Source organism: Oryctolagus cuniculus, chromosome 8 (assembly GCF_964237555.1).
Source record: "Oryctolagus cuniculus chromosome 8, mOryCun1.1, whole genome shotgun sequence".
Lineage (NCBI taxonomy): Eukaryota > Metazoa > Chordata > Mammalia > Lagomorpha > Leporidae > Oryctolagus > Oryctolagus cuniculus.
The window spans coordinates 83,295,443-83,312,690 of NC_091439.1; the positions used below are offsets into that span (position 1 = coordinate 83,295,443).

The window sequence follows — 17,248 nt, forward strand, 5'->3', positions numbered from 1 at the left end:
TTCTGGAACTGATGGTGCCTTATGACTTCATAGTTTTTCCTGGGTTGATCTAAGCGCTTTCAAACTAGCTCATAAGTTATTGGAACTTTAAGAAGTTATCATTCTCACCAATTATCATTTCCTGGTATGTTTGCGTTTTGAAAGATAACTTGTGGTGTGGAAAGTCTTAATGGGAAGAGATTTTAGACAGGCCAGTTGAAATGATACTTCGAGATAACAACGGCCTCTTTGGCAGTAACTGTCAGATTCAACTCATGATTTCAAGTCAGCCATCTCGGGTAGGTAGGGCTTGGAGCTCTTTTGCCAAGGAAGAAATGAACAGTTTCCTTTCTAGCTTCTATGAATAGCCTTTTCTAGGTAAGTGCCATCCAGTAGAACTCTGCAGTGGTGGAAATGTTCCCTCATCTAATATGATAGCCACGAGCCACACATGACCATTGAGCCCTTGACATGTGGCTGATGCCATTGAGGAAGTGGATTTTAAATTTTATTTAACTTTAGCTAATTTAAATAGCCACATATATGGTAGCTGATGGCTGTCATATTGCCCTGCAGCTCTAAGTTGTCTGCACCCACTATGGAGATATCCCTCGACAATTAGCCCTTAATTGAAAGAAAGTGGAAATTGGCTTTGGTAGTACAGGAATTAAGATTTGAATCAGTAATCCTGTTGTTAGGAAAAAGCACTTGCATTTTGCTCTAAAAAAAAAAAAGTGCTTTGTATTGAAGTTTACCTCTACTGTAAAACCCAGTGTCCTTTTTAAATTTCCGTGTCTGCTACCCACAAAAATAAACATCACTCCGACTTGTTCAGATGCTTGGCCCCAGTGTGTCTGTGTTCATGAACTTGGCATTATCTGCTCATCTGCACTTCTCAGTTTTTCAAGAGAAGGAGAAGGATTTGGAGAAAGGAAGTAGAGGATTATGCACTGCTGGTTTCCCCACCCCACCCCAGAGACCCTGTGAAAAGTCTGACACATGAGCGCCCCTGGCTCAGGGAGCAGCTGCGGCTGATACCTCCACATCTGTCAGGCCTTTCTAGTCCCACATTTCCCCCTTGGGCTTCAGATCCAGATCCCATGGCTCGGCCCAGCTTGTAGGTTTTACTAAACCCACTTACAATATAATTTACTGTTAGTCTCAGTCAAATTGTTAAAATGGGATTTGCTGTAGCAGCTACCATGTTGTTAGAGTTTTGAGCTAGTTGATTTTGATTAAAGCGGTTATTTTGCCACACTTCTGATTAGAGAGGGACACACTTTTGATTAGCCTGTCCCCAAGACACTGCCTCTGCTGGTCCCTGGATGTGTGACTCCCTCACCTACCCTGGTTCCTAGGATGCCTCTTTCCAAGCCACAGCTCAGGGCCCTACAGCTCCCTGCCTCTGGAAGGGCCTCTCCCTCCGTCAGGGATTTGGAAATTTGGAAAATGTGGGGCCAGCATTTTGTGCAGTGGTTAAGATGCTGCTTGTTACCCACACATTCCGTATCAGAGTGCCTGGGTCCGAGGCCTGTCACTGCCCCGATTCCATCTTCCTGCTAATGCATCTGGGAGATAACGTGACGGCTCAAGTACCTGGGTCCCTGCCACCTGTGTGGGAGACCCAGACTGAGTTCTAGGCTCTTGGATTCAGCCTGGCACAGCCCTGGTTGTTGCACATATTTGAGGAGCAAACCCACCCATGGATGGAGGATCCTGTCTCTGTCTATTTCTGCCTTTTAAATAAATAGAAATGAAATAAATTAAAGAAAATTTTAACCTAAAAAAAAAAAACCCAGAAATTTGTCAAGTGTACGTGTGCATACTAGCTAAAATATAGGTTAAAAAAAAATTCTCAGCCCTGAAGGTGTTAATATTTTTCACAAATTAATGTCCCTTCCACAAGGTAAATAAATTTAGGGGATATTACATATAATCTTTATTTCTTTTTATTTACAGTTAACAACAGCATGGTCAAACCTCTGAGACGAGATCCATATGTTTATTTAACTTTTTAATTGTTTTTCATGTAAGGCTTAACCTTAATATTTTTAAAACTGCATGTCTTGGGTCATAAAATCAATGAGATTTTTCCCAAACAGAACATACAGTGGAGTAGACGTGATCAGTGTGCATCCTTCTTGGTGAAGGTTACCTGTGTTAAGAAAACCTTTGTCTCAGGCTGACGCCGTGGCTCAGTAGGCTAATCCTCTGCCTTGTGGCACCGGCACCCCAGGTTCTAGTCCCGGTCGGGGTGCCGGATTCTGTCCCGGTTGCCCCTCTTCCAGGCCAGCTCTCTGCTGTGGCCAGGGAGTGCAGTGGAGGATGGCCCAAGTACTTGGGCCCTGCACCCCATGGGAGACCAGGATAAGTACTTGGCTCCTGCCATCGGATCAGCGCGGTGTGCCGGCCGCAGCGCGCTGGCCGCAGCGGCCATTGGAGGGTGAACCAACGGCAAAGGAAGACCTTTCTCTCTGTCTCTCTCTCTCACTGTCCACTCTGCCTGTATGGCAAGTCGGAGGCCAGGAGGCAGTGGGGAGTATTGGTTAAGTGCTCTGCCCAGACCATGTACAGTAAGCTGTGCATACGATGGTCACGGTTTGTATAATTACTATCCAAGTGTGTATTTGTATCCTGGATCATGATATAAATCATAAGCTTTGAAACTAGGCTTGGGGCCCACTTTGGGAGACGCTGCCGTGTGTGAGCCTCACCGATCTGTCGCCGTCCATCCACAGTTATGTAGTTGTGCATGATGGCGGGGACCTGGGGAAGTGTTCACCACGCCCTCCATGCTGGATGCTTTTCATATAGTATCTCATTCCTCAGCAGTCCTTTCACCTAGGTACCACCGTATCCTCTGGTCTGTGCATCCCAGTAAGCAGTAGAGACAGAACCTGAACTCGCTGGCGATAGCCCGCGTGCTCCGCCACCTTGTCTCCCATGGTGCAGTGTGACAGCCACACACGGTGACATCTGCAGACCTCTGAGGCTCACACATTGTATAGCATTGCACAGTGCAGAAGGGATTTTCTGTGGAAGGCGAGAACTGGGGGCTGGGGGGAGCCCTTGCGTTCTCAGCCTGTGGTCCCTGAAGGGTAATGCCCTTGGAGGGGCAGTGTGGTGCCCAAAGGACCATGAGTGTCCCAGAGAATAACTGCAGATTGGGTCTCCAGACTCTTCCTGCCCTGCTGACCACTTTCTAACTTCTGCTTACTGGTCTGTAGCAAATCGTGACAGATGATCTAAATAACAATGTTCCTCTCACAAACTCCCCACTTTTTCCTGTATCCTAAATTATTTGTCTTTAAAATTACTTCCTACCTGTGAGTGCCTCATGTATTTTCAATAAAGTAAATGGAAAATAATGTTGTCCTATGCATTTTATATAAAAGGAAATATCTCACTATTGAGCCTGGAAGTCTGTTTCTTCCCCAAGGCAATCTAGAAGTTGTACTCTCGGATTTCCTTTTGGAAGGAGATGTGAGTTTTCCTTAAAGGTCAGGCAGAATGTAAGTGATGACTAATTCGCAGACTTTGGCAGGTAGAGTAGAAGAGGTAACAGCTTACCATTGAGCTTTTCTTCTTTAAACAGTATAGAGGCTGCGCCTAACATATGAAAAACCCTGAGATATGCAGACCTGTTTCAGAACCAGCCAGCTCTGAGGACCTGATACATACGCTGTGCTGAAGACAAAGGAGGTGAGATGAACCGTCTGAAAAAACACTGGAAGTCGTGTTATACTTTCTGACAGGTGTAGACATTGCTCTAGAAGTAATTGTGCTGAACTATGGCAGGGGAGGAAATCCGCCCGCTGTTGAAGTGGTGTTATTTAACTCTGAAGCAATTAGACTGATCATCAACTGAATGTAACATAAATGTCTCCAAAAATAGTGTAGCCTTACTGTTCATCAGACATTTCGTTTATGAACAAAGTAGTTGTCTTCCTGGTTTTTTACATTTATGACAACTTGGCTGCCAAGGAAATACTTTCAGTAGCAATAATTGGAAGTTTTAAAACATACATTAAAACCGTATATAGCTAAAATGAGTGTTATATATTGGCTGTGCTGGTTAATAAAACAATCTTTTCAAATTATTTTCATTCTATTGATTCACAATGAATAGGTGTTAATTAAGAAATGTTGATAACATGAAAAACAATCCAAATAGTAATATTAATTTTTTTCTGAACTGGAAATGTTTGTAAATTAAAAGAATTCTGTAATGTCCTGGAGTTTCTAATGGAAATATATCTCCTGGAATTTCTAAACTCATGTTTTTACATAAACTTAAAGTGTATTTATATAGAAACACTAGTAACTAAAATATATCCCATGCAGCAGCAGGAATATGAATTTTAATGGGTGACAGTTTTTCAACCTTTATGGTATTCTGTTCCCACATGCTGTAGACTTCAAAAGTATGGCATTTCGAAAAGTTTTCCAGTCTTGTCACTGACGGAACAGTGTTCACAGAACCATATTTATCTCCCTATAATTTTACTGGCTAATAGAATTGTGCTTGAAACAGCGTGTCTTTTCTATGAAATTGTGATGGGTGTCTCTCCATTGTAATTTCACCTGATAGGTGGCATAAAAATTGACTTATATGAGAAGGAGCAAGTTGCCATTTTGTGCCAAAATTTTGGTCATCTATGGATGCATATAAAAAAAGGCAAAAATGTTCCGTTAAATGATGTGTGGAAAAGATATGCTTATGATCAAATGATGGTACACTGTGACTTTTAAGATCAAACCACGCGCAGGGCCATAACATAGCTATTCAGAAATGTGGCTGTGTTAGCTACTGGACAATAATCTTCAAGCCCGTAGCATAGTGCCTGGCTCAGGATAACTCCTCCACCCCCTATACACTGTTCCTTCCTTCTTATTGATGACACAGGTTTTAACTCATTTTATCACATGGGAAATTAAAGTGGATTGTTCTGAATGATAATGGTTCCCCTATCGAGCGTCTAAGAGCAAGGAAAAGCCTTCAGAAGTCACATGGTTTATTTCTTAGAGTCTTGGCATGACTACAGACATCACAGAAGGACGAGACTCCATTCCCACTTTTAGGCTATGAATATTTCAAATTCACCCTCGACGTATTATTTATCCAGGCAGACTGAACAGGACTCTGCTGTTGTGCCTTAAGCTCACTTCGGTTTCATCCAGCTCCTGGTTTGCTTGCTAATTGCATAGTTTACCTTGTCTTTCCAATGCAGTCATGGTCTCTTTTGTGTAGAAATTATGTTACGGAATTTTTGGTCTAAGGATAAGTGATCTCAGGGAGGGGGTCAGCAAACCAGTTTGTAAATAAAGTTTTTTTTTTTTAAGATTTATTTTATTTATTTGAAAGACAGAGTTACAGAGAGAGGTAGAGACAGAGAGGTCTTCCATCCGCTGGTTCACTCCCCAGATGGCCGCAACAGCTGGAGCTGCGCCAATCCGAAGCCAGGAGCCAGGAGCCTCTTCCGGGTCTCCCACGTGGGTACAGGAGCCCAAGGACTTGGGCCATCTAATGCTGCTTTCCCAGGCCATAGCAGAGGGCTGGATCGGAAATGGAGCAGCCAGGACTAGAACTGGTGCCCATATGGGATGCTGACACTTCAAGTCAGGGCTTTTAACCTGCTGCGCCACAGCGCCAGCCTCTGTAAATAAAGTTTTATTAGAACACAGCCATGCCCGTTGTTTACTTCTTAGCTCAGACTGCTCTGCACTGCCTCAAAAGAGTTGAATAACTGGAGCACAGAGACCATCGAGGCCTTCGAGTGGACATCAGTTGCTGTCCAGCCTGTTCTGAAGTGATTTTGTTCAACTTTGATTAACTCAGATTTTAACAGCGTTGGGTGGCTTTGGATAGCACGGTTTGGGATTAAATGTGAAGGTGTGCTTGCCTGCAGTCCTGGTCGTTGTGTGATTTGGCTTTTTGTGCTGTCCTAAGGTGCAGTGCCCTTCCACTGGGCACTGCCCTGCCTGTGGCTGGCTTAGGCAGACACTGGAGTGAAGAAGTTCTGGAGGAGCTGCTACCTTGGACAGCACCACGGCCAGGCGTTGATGGCAGGCAAGCCAGGGCCAGAGGTTCAGAACCCTAGCTGTACCAGCGCATGCTCTGGAGAGCTGCAGAAATCCAGCTGCACCCCAGGCTAGTTAAATCAGAGTCTGTGGGGGCGGGGCCCTGGCATCAGACCGTTTTAAAGGGCCTCCTAGGTGATTCCAACATGCCCAGCTGCGTGGCAGCATCATAGGTGGGCAGGGCAGCCCGTAGACTTCAGTGTCCACCAGATATTGGAGGGCACCTGTGGGCAGGTGGATGGGGAAATGGACACATGCAAGCCAATAGAGGGGCCAGCGCCGTGGCTCACTAGGTTAATCCTCCACCTGCGGCGCCGGCATCCCATATGGGTGCCGGGTTCTAGTCCCGGTTGCTCCTCTTCCAGTCCAGCTCTGCTATGGCCCAGGAGGCAGTGGAGGATGGCCCAAGTGCTTGGGCCCTGCACCCCATAGGAGACCAGGAAGAAGCACCTGGCTCCTGGTTTCGGATTGGTGCAGTGCTGGCCGTAGCAGCCATTTGGGGGGGGTGAACCAACAGAAGGAAGACCTTTCTCTTTGTCTCTCTCTCTCTCACTGTCTAACTCTATCTGTCAAATAAATTAAAAAAAAAAAAAGAAAATAAATCCAATAGACTTCCTGTTTTATCCTAAACAGAACCACTCTGGTATATTTTTGGTTTGGGGCTGAGCTATTTTCCCACCTGGTTGCCCTAGCAACGAGAGCCCACTTGCTCAGTGGGGCCGAAGTGCAGATTTGTGTATGATGGGGGTGCACTTCAAAGAAACAAAAAAATGGGCTCTTCCAGTGCACGTGCCCAGCGCTCTCCATGTGTATGTTCAGAAAAGCATTTGTGGGGAGCCTGCAGTGTGTTTCGAGATATGCGGCCCTGCCCAGCCCCATGGGGAGGACAGCGTGTAAACAAGGATCATGCAGTGCGGTACGTGTAATAAGAGGAAAACACTGGGGGGACCATGGGAGCAGCGAGAGGGGTAGCTGCCTTGGTGGTAGGAGAGACATCAGGAGGGGCTTTCTGGAGGTGGTGACACCCATGCTGAGTCTTAGGGGATCAGAAGTAGTAGTCATTTGGGGGGGAAAGTGATAAAAGGCAGATCAGCCAAGGATGAGGCTTTGGCTGGCATTTTCTGCCCCTCTAGACTGAGCTCCCCAAGATATGCTCCTCCTCAGGAAACCCCCCCCAGCACCCGCTGCTGTAGCACTCATCATGTGACCCGTATCCTAAGTGGCCCTTATCATATCATTCATTCACTCCTGCATTCAGCAGGCGTGACTTACTGAGACTTTACTACGCGCAGCCGTGGTCTAGGTGCTGCTGATAGGGCCACGAGCAAAATAGGCAAGTTTCTGTCCTTGCCAAGCTTTGCATTCCAGTGGGAAGGCAGACTAGAAATAAACAAGGGAGTAATACAGCACATGGCTTACGTGGTATAGAGAAAAAGGCATGGTGGAAGCATCTAGGATGCTGGAGGAAGTGCTCTGAGAACCGGAAGTCACACTGCTGAAAGGCTGACCGTGGTAAACCACCTACAGCACTCCTCACCTCCACCGCCCCTCCTCCGCTCACTCCCGCAGGACCTGGCTCCGTGTCCTCCAAACCTCCCTCTCCTCCCCATCATCACTCAAAGCCGGCGGCCGTGGCACCATAGTGCCCAACCCTGAATCAGGCTTCAGCGTCCATTGAGCCTTTGGGATGAGCTGATGGCCACCAAGGTGTAGCTGTTCCCAACCCGCCATCCGAGTGCTTGTCCAGCTGCCACTTCACCTTAGATGAACCTGAGATGAAGCCCATTTTCTGGCTGTGTTTCCTTCCCACTTTTGTGTATTCTACTTTTTTAACTTTATTGGGACGTCCAGTCTCTTGGCTTCCCTCAGCCACCCCAACTCTGCCTTACAATAGCAAATGGACTCACACCCACCCTATCTCCTTTCTTCAGAGGTTGTACCCATCTTCCCCTGCTTAGGACCAGTCTGTCACCTGAACTCCTAAGGCCATGGCCTGCCCCCTTGGGGACCCAGGCCTTCTGTTGTCTTGGGCTTTTCCTGCTAAACCTCTTTAAAAAAAAAAAAAAGATTTATTTATTTGAAAGTCAGAATTAGAGAGAGAAGGAGAGGCAGAGAGAGAGAGAGAGAGAGAGGTCTTCCATCTACTGGTTCACTCCCCAAATGGCCGCAATGGCCAGAGCTGCGCTGATCCAAAGCCAGGAGTCAGGAGCTTCTTCCGGGTCTCCCATGCGGGTGCAGTGGCCCAAGGACTCGGGCCATCTTCTGTTGCTTTCCCAGACCATAGCAGAGAGCTGGATCGGAAGTGGAGCAGCCAGGACTTGCACCAGCACCCATATGGGATGCCGGCACTGCAGGCGGTGGCTTTACTCTACACGCCTCAGTGCTGGCCCCCTGCTAAATCTCTTTAATCATCCTGTAGCTCCTGGGGCGAAACCTCTCCCTTACATTCAGTCACTTAAGCTGGGAGTGGGTTATATAAGGGCAAGGGAGGCCTTTATGAGCCTTCTGCAAGACTGGCTGTTCACACTTCATGTATGACTGATCCCTGTCAGGACCCTTTTGGGAAATAACAGAGAACTAAAAGGGTCAGCTCCAGACGCAGCCCTTGGTGCCGTGTTTAAGCACCGGGCATTGCTGCAGCTGATGTTGTCAGCTGCACCTGCACCGGAGCGGCAGTTAGCATGATGCGGCAGGCAACAGTGGCTCATCCTGAAGAGCAGCAGGGGGCCGTCCACATTTGCTATAACACATCTTATTTTTTTAAAGATTTATTTATTTATATGAAAGAGTTACACAGAAGGAACGGCAGAGAGAGAGAGAGAGAGAGAGAGAGAGAGAGAGAGGTCTTCCATCCACTGTTTCATTCCCCAATTGGCTGCAATGGCCATAGCTGCGCTGGCCATAGCTGTGCTGATCTGAAGCCAGGAGCTAGGAGCTTCTTCTGGGTCTCCCACATGGGTGCAGGGACCCAAGGACTTGGGCCATCTTCTATTGCTTTCCTAGGCTATACAGAGAACTGGATCAGAAGTGGAGCAGCCAGAACTCGAACTGGTGCCCATATGGGATGCCAGCGCCCATATGGAAGCTTTACCTGCTACACCACAGCACCAACCCCCAAAACTTACTTTTTTAAGATTTATTTATTTATTTATTTATTTAAAAGGCAGAGTTACAGAGGGAGAAGCAGAGACAGAGATCTTCCATCGCTGATTCACTCCCCCAAATGGCTGCAATGGCCAGGACCAGGCCAGGCTGAAGACAGGAGCCTCTTCTGGGTCTCCCACGTGGGTACAGGGGCCCAAACACTCAGGCGATCCTCTGCTGTTTTCCCAGGTGCATTATCAGGGAACAGAATCAGAAGTGGAGCAGCTGGGACACAAACTGATGCCCATATGGGATACCAGTATTGCAGGCAGCAGCTTAACCTGTCATGCCACAACACCAGCCCCTACAACAAATCTTGCAGACTGGGACATTTTCTTTCATATCAGAGTAGGATCTGTTGTCCTCCTTTATGGAGCATTCAAGAGACAGAAAAATGAAAAATAGTTTTAATCACTGTGGAACAGAGTTGATTTGGGCCGTTGTCAGCTTCTTAAGCCACAAGGGTTTCTCTTGGTTTTGCTTGAGAGAAACGGCCCAGTGTGAGTGAGTGCCCCAAAGCATCTGAAATCATTTTAAGGAAAGATATCTACTGACGACAGGACATCTCATGTTTGAAATGATGCATTTTCCAACCGTCAAACAGCATCTGGCACATTGGCACAGGGAGCCTGTGCTCTTTGTGTGAGAGTCACTGCCTCTTATTTTGATGTTTTCTTCATTTGGAGTCAGGCTCTTGGGGTGCACATTTGGCTAGACTAAGTCATCTTGGTTTTGCTGTTGTTTTGTTCTTTCATTTTTGTCTTGTCGGCTGATGCGGGCCCGCCGCACCTGTTGAACGGAACCTGAAGGAGGGAGTGGGAATGAAAAGAGGGACAAGGGTGCAGAGAATGGAGCCAAGACAAAAGTCTGATCAAGGCTCATTTATTCCAGTGTCTCAGAGATACTTATGCATAACCAGCTGCAGCTCAAGGCAACTCAGAAGTTAACAACATACACAAGCAACTTATCGGGCTTTCTACAACACAGTCACAACATAGTTAATTTTAGCAGAGTGTTCTTGTTTGATCATTCTCCTTCAACATGGGAGTATGGGACTTTTTCATCTCAGGAATTCCACAAGCCAAGACTGACCTTGACTTGTCTATGACTTGTCTATGGGCTGCCTACAGTCGGCCAGAAAAAGAAATAATGACATTATTTGGAATAAGCATTAGACTTAGAGATGTAATGGAAGCAGTTAAGTCCTGGCCTAGTTACCTGCGTGTTTGAATACGTTATTTATTTAAGCTTAGAGCTTCCATTTTTGCACAGTAAGTTGTGGGTTGACTCGTCTGTCTCGTTCTCTCGATTCTGAGTTCCTGAGAGGAGGGGTGATGGCTCGTCCCTCATTGGAAACACAGTACGTGGGAAGGGGCCTGGCAGGTAAGAATTCTCTAAGTATTTGTAGCTGAAATAAGATTCGTCCTACCTGCTTCATCGGTTGCTTTCAAGAGCAAGTTAGTTGAACAGCAACAGAGTGCAGTGGTGAGAGCTCAGGTTCCACAGTTAGAACCTCTGGGGCCCAATCCTGGCTCCAGCATTCCCAGCCACATGACGCAGGGCAGGCTTTTGCCATTGTGCCTCTGTGAAGTGGATGTCAGTACTTGACTCCTCGAAGTGCCTGGCACATAGTAAGTGCTGTGTACAAGCCAGCCAGCCATGGGACATGTGGAAGTCTTCATCGAGTTGATCAGTATTCCATGGGGTTCTTGCCCCATCCCCACTGTTGGATGCACTCTGAAGCACTTTCAGTACTGGTCATTGTCTCTTGTAACCATTGGTAATTCCTTTCTGCTTCATATTTTCCACAGTCCAACTACTGTGTCATTTAGAATTTTTACTTACTTGAAAGGCTGAGAGACAGACAAAGAAAGAAAAGCCAGGGGCCACCGCTGTGGTGCAGCAGGTTAAAGCCTCAGCCTGAAGCGCCAGCATCCCATATAGGCTCTGGTTCGAGTCCTGGCGGTTCCACTTCCAATCCAGCTCTCTGCTATGGCCTGGGAAAGCAGTAGAAGATGGCCCAAGTCCTTGGGCCTCTGCACCTGTGTGGGAGACCTGGAAGAAGCTCCTGGCTCCTGGCTCTTGGCTCCGGTTCTGCTCAACTCTGGCCATTGTGGCCATTTGGGGAGTGAACAAGTGGATGGAAGACCTCTCTCTCTTTCTCTCTGGCTCTACCTCTCTCTGTAACTCTGTCTTTCAAACAAGTAAAATAAATCTTAAAAAAAAAAAAAAAAGCCATTCATCTGCTGATTCATTCTCCAAATGCCCATAACAGCCAGAGCTGGACCAGGCTAAAGCCAGGAGCCGGAGTTCGATCCGAATCTCCCACATGAATGGCAGGGACCCATGTGCTGGAGCTATCACTGCTGTCTCCCAGGATGCGCGTGAGCAAGGAGCTGGGATTGGAGGCAGAGTAGTAGGTCTGCTCAAGCCCAGGCACTCCCATACGGCACGTGAGTGTCCCAAGGGGCATCGTAAGCATGGTTCCAAATGCCTGCCATGCAGCTAGTGTGTCGTTCACCTGGATCCGTTTAACAACACCCATGATACCTTGATGCTAAGTATAAGGTTCTAAGAGGACCTGATCTTGAACTGACTTGGCCTGGAGCTACTGCCTACCGTCTTCTTCCATCATTTGCAGTTTAGAAATAACTGATAATTCTTATGCATTAAGATTTTGAAGATTATGTTGAGTAATCATGATTTCGTGTGCAGAAAGCTCTGCAGTCGTCTCCACGCTGATCTCCGTGCCTCTTGCCTCTTGGGCATTGGAGTCTCCCATGCACAGTGCTTCCCACATCATCGGGCCAGCACTTCACCAGCGCGAGGGCTCCGCCTTCCCAGGAGTTCCCCCGAGCAGCTTCTTACAGGCCCAGACCCACGCTACTCGTTTTGGCATTCAGGGACTTTTATCATCTGAGCCCATTTCATCTAGGCACAGTTTACTCCCCGTCCTTTCTAATCTGGATTTGCACTGCCTACGCACCTGAGCGTGTCCCGTTTTTTGTTTTCACGGTTCCTGCACTGAAATGCCTACCCCGCACCATTCTCTTTGCTTTTATTTGCGTATGGTTTTAAGGCCAACTTTTTTCATAAACCTTACCTCTTTGTGAACATTGACTGGCTCTTTCTTATGTTAAGCATTTAATTTTATTTAACTGAGAGCTTTATTAGGTGCTTTAAAATTATTCTTTCTACTTTTCAATTTATTTGAAAGGCAGAGAGAGAGAGAGAGAGAGAGAGAGAGAGAGATTGAGATCTTCCACCCACTGGTTCATTCTCCAAATGCCTGCAGTAGCCAGGGCCGAGCCAGGTCAAAGCCAGGAGCCTAGAACTTGGTCTGGGTCTCCCGTGTGGGTGACAGGGGCCCAAGTATTTGAGCCACCACCTGCTGCTCCCTAGAGTACCATTAGCAGGAATCTAGATTGGAAGTGGGGAAGCTGGGGCTCAAACAGGGTGCTCCAGTGTGGGCTGGAGGCATGCCAGGCATCTTGTTTGCCACTGCCAAACACCTATCCCGAGAGGCCTTTATAAAATTAGTATCTTCTCATGCAAGACCCAGACCATTAACCTGATAATGTTAAAACTACAGGTTTTCCAGTTAGGTATTCAGGAAAATTGTATTTGCTTTGTAAATATAAGGAAAAAATAAGTAGATAATAATGAGTTTCTTCTCCTGCAGCTATAAATCCACCCCCCTGCACATAGATAAAGCACTGGCCCCCAGGCCGTAGGCAGTGAAACCAAATGTAGAGCAAGGCGGGGCATCTGTTACTATTAGGGGCACCGTAAGTGTGTATTCCTTGACTTTGGAATACATGAGGCTATGCCTGTTTCAATAATCAACATTTCTTTACTGTTAAACCATGGCTAGACAATAGCATTAAGAGCCAGAACCTCACCATTCTCTTAAGTGCATCGTGAGAATTTAATCAATGTGGGTGCATTGACTTGTGGTTTATTTTTGGCTCTTCACTGATTTTGCCTGATTTGTACTTGTCAGTTCACCTCTCCGTACTGGTGTAGCACGCTCCGAAGATATTCCCATTGGTTAAAATTTAAGACATTGTGAAATGTGCTTTCATGGCTGGGGCACCAACAGAACACGCAGCCTATAAGTAGCAGTAGCAGCTTCTTCCTCTTTTGTTTCGCATATCAGTGGGCGTTTGCAGGGACTAGGAGCTGTGTGGATGTGTGGATGAATGAAACATTGCCTCTCGCTCTCTCAGAAGTCACAGCCTCCCACAGCAGACACACAGGGGAGCGACTCACTTCCATCTCACCATCAGATGGGTTAAGCAGTCGCAGAAGTGGAGAGTTTTGGGAAAGAAATCAGTCAGAAAGTTTATAACTTGTCCTCGACTGTTCTCATTAGGAGTGTCGTGTGCCAAGCACTGTGCTAGGTCATAACTGTGTGACCACATCCTCCTGACAAATATTTGAGAGGGTGTGTGCTCATCACCCTTTCAAAAATAAACGAGCTGGAATGCATTGCAATGAAGTAAATGACCTCAAGTCAGGCAGCGAATAAAAAGGGCGGGCACTGAGATTCAAATCGCTCATCTTGGAGGAGGAAGAAGATCAAGAGATCTACATATGATGGTGACCCGAGTTAATGACAATACAGTGAATAATGGAAAATTGGTACGAGAGTGTTCTCATCACAAAAAAATTAAGTATTTGAGGTAATCATGTGTTAATTAGTGCAGTTCAGTCATTCTACAATGTATACTTACACCAAACTTGTTGGACATCATAAGTAAATGCATTTTTATTTGTCCATTCAAGAATAGCACACAATAGCAACCAATCAACCTGTCTTTATATCAGTATAATACTATAATTTAATATGTAAATAAAAAGATTCCAATGGGTGCTTCTTTTAAATAACCACAGAGCTTTACAAGGATTTGTATTTTCCCAGGGGAAATGAGCAAAGATAAAAAGGAACAATGTGCAAAAAAAAAAAAAAAAGAAAAGAAAAGAAAAGAAAAATGTTCAGGGGACAAAGAAAACCTTTCTAAGAAAACACCCTTCCATTTTAAAGCCTCTTAAGTAATTTAATGCTAATTAAAAGAACAGGTGGAGATGCTGAATGACTTTCATGAATCTCCAAATAAAACTTTCTTCAAAGGGCCTTAGCCACAAATGTTATGTAGGCGTGTGTCTTAACAGTCATTCCAGACAGATGTTAGAGACACCATCAAAGTCCAAATTAATCTCCCGCAGGGTTTGTTTTTATTGAATTCTCTGGTATCTCTAAATTCATTTGGCAAAAGTGGCTTCACTTCACAGCATTCTAATTCACCCTTCACCACCAGTACGTATTCAAGTTTGTGTGTCTCTTAGTAGACTGTTGTGGGGGCATTGTTGGTGGATATTTCTTGTTATAGATGGTTGTGGATAGTTTATGGGTTTTACTGCTTCTATTTTTTTTTACTCCTTTTTTTTAAAGATTTATTTATTTTATTTTAAAGGCAGTTACAGAGAGGCAAAGAGAGAGGTCTTCCATCTGCTGGTTCACTCTCCCAAATGGTCGCAATGGCCGGAGCTGGGCTGATCAGAAGCCAGAAGCCAGGAGTTTCTTCCAGGTCTCCCATGTGGGTGCAGGGACCCAAGGACTTGAGCCATCTTCCACTGCTTTCCCAGGCACATTATCAGGGAGCTAGATCAAAAGTAGAGTAGCCGGGACTCAAACCAGATCCCATATGGGTTGGCGGCACAGCAGGCGGCAGCTTTATCCGCTGACTTTTATCTTTTATCTTATCCTTAATATTGTTGTGCCTGAATGAGTGCAAACAGAGGAGCACCACCACATGTTGATAAAATTTGGTGTTCCTGGCGGTGGAGAGACCCCAAAGCCCAAAACAACAGGGTTTATAAAGGCAGAAACCACAAGGAGGGGAGGGGGAATACATGATTGCTAGCTTAGGTGTGCGGGAGGGATACATGGCTATTAGGGTCAAGCTCTCCTAAGACCTATGGGAAACTAATATCAAGTACAATCTTGACAACAGACACATTACAGTCTTCACATTAATCCAGGTGTAGCCTGTGTGTTTTAAGCTTGAGCAATCATGCTAGGGAGTTTCTGTGTTCTGCCAAGTGAGATGCAGTGGACTGTTCTTGTCTAAGTTTAGTCTCATGGTGGGGGGATGCTTTCTCAAGATGGTGCTCCAAAGTGGAGTCCTGCTGTCAAGGTGTCACTTCTATATGAATAGTCATTAATTCCCACACAGGTTGAGCCTCTCTAATCTGATAATCCAAAATCTGAAACGTTTTGAGTGCCAGCAGGACACGGCAAGGGACATTTGCACACCATGGAACTTTGTTTCACGCACAAAATTATTTAAAGATTCTGTATAAAATTATCTTCGGGTTTGTGTGAGCAAGGTATATCTGAAACATCAGAAATTCTTATATAGACTTAGATCCATCCTAAGACATGTCACTGGATATTAGTAGATATTTTAAAACAGTCAGAGCTCCTGGACAGTTCTGGCCCTAAGCATTTCAGATAAGGTCTATACTATATAATATTTTAATAAATTCCTAGTGATTATTGTTCCAGATAATAATTCTATTTCTGTATCCCTTAGAGCTCTTATTATTATTATCTTCATGAACTTGTAGAAAGCATCCGAACAGTGCTAAGAATCATGGTAACAGTACTCATTCACCCTACTTTTGTTGCTTAGGGAAGTTCTTCCTTTACACCAAAGAATGATGCTGGCTGATGACTTGAAAGACTCATTATAGAGTCCTTCTGTGCTGCATTTTCTTAGATGTTTGTAAGAGGTGAGCTCTGAATTTTATCAGATATCATCCCAGCATCCTTGAGTTGCTCCTAAGGTGTCCCATTGATGGATTTTTCTGTTGTATTATGTTGATAATAATAATAATAATGCTAACTTTATTTCCTGGGATAAAATCTCCTAGATATGATGTACTTTCTTTCAGTATGCTGTTGCCTTTGTGTGCTGCTTTCCTTTTGGGCTTTTTTCACCCGTGTTACTCATCAGGGCAGTGAGTGTATGATATAATCATGTGAAATCTGGAGATCACGTTGTGTATACCCTTTTGTATCTTGAGTTTTTTTTTTTTTTATAAACATCCTGTGGCATTAGAAATTCTTCAAACAATACTTTTTGAAGATGTATTTATTTACTGGAAAAACAGAGTTATAGAGATAGGGAGAGAAAGAGGGATCTTCCATGTGCTGGTTTACTCCCCAAATAGCCACGACAGCCAGGGCTGGACCAGGAGCCAGGAATTCCATCTGGGTCTCCCACATGGGTGCAGGGGCCCAAGCACTTGGACCATCTTCCTCAACTTTCCTAGGCACATTAGCAGGGAGCTGGATTGGAAGTAGAGCTGCTGGGACTTGAACCCGTACCTGTATGGGATGCCAGCATCTCAAGCAGTGGCTGTTGTGCCCGCCCCTGGCCAAGCCATACTTTTATAGATGTGTAATATAGTATGGGCACATTATAATGTAACTCATCCTCTTTTTCATAGCTTCAGTTTTTTCCTAACTTTTTGCTAAGAGAAATAGCACAAAGCAGAACATTTTTATATATGTATATATATTATATATATATGTATATAAACCTGTGTTAAATCTCAGGCTTTTTCTTTTTTTAAAAAGATTTATTTATTTATTTGAAAGTCAAAGTTATAGAGGAGAAGGAGAGGGGGAGAGAGAGGTCTTCCATCTGCTGGTTCACTCCCCAGTTGGCCCCAACGGCTGTAGATGCGCCAATCTGAAGCCAGGAGCCAGGAGTTTCTTCTGGGTCTCCCATGCAGGTGCAAGGGGCCCAAGGACTTTCTACTGCTTTCTCAGGCCATAGCAGAGAGCTGGATCAGAAGTGGAGCAGCCAGGACTTGAACCGGCACCCATATAGAATGCCGGCACTGCAGGCGGTCCCTTTACCCACTGTGCCACAGCGCCGGCTCCAGGCATTTTCTTAATGTTTTAATCTTCAAGGGCTGCCAGAACAAATTACCACACACTTGGTGGCCTACAGTGGCAGAGACGTATTCT

General features: G+C 45.5%; 1 protein-coding gene across 7 annotated transcripts in view; it reads left to right on the forward strand.

Moving 5' to 3' along the window:
• Nucleotides 1-17,248, forward strand: part of TMEM150C (transmembrane protein 150C) — an 83,187-nt gene that overhangs the window by 3,501 nt on the left and 62,438 nt on the right. For 4 of the 7 annotated variants that reach the window (XM_051819636.2, XM_051819635.2, XM_051819634.2 and 1 more), the window contains exon 2: nt 3,575-3,681. The exons of the other annotated variants lie outside the window; for them this stretch is intronic. The gene's annotated coding sequence lies outside the window, so the exon portion shown is untranslated. The remainder of the gene's footprint in view (nt 1-3,574; nt 3,682-17,248) is intronic. 7 annotated transcript variants of the gene reach the window in all.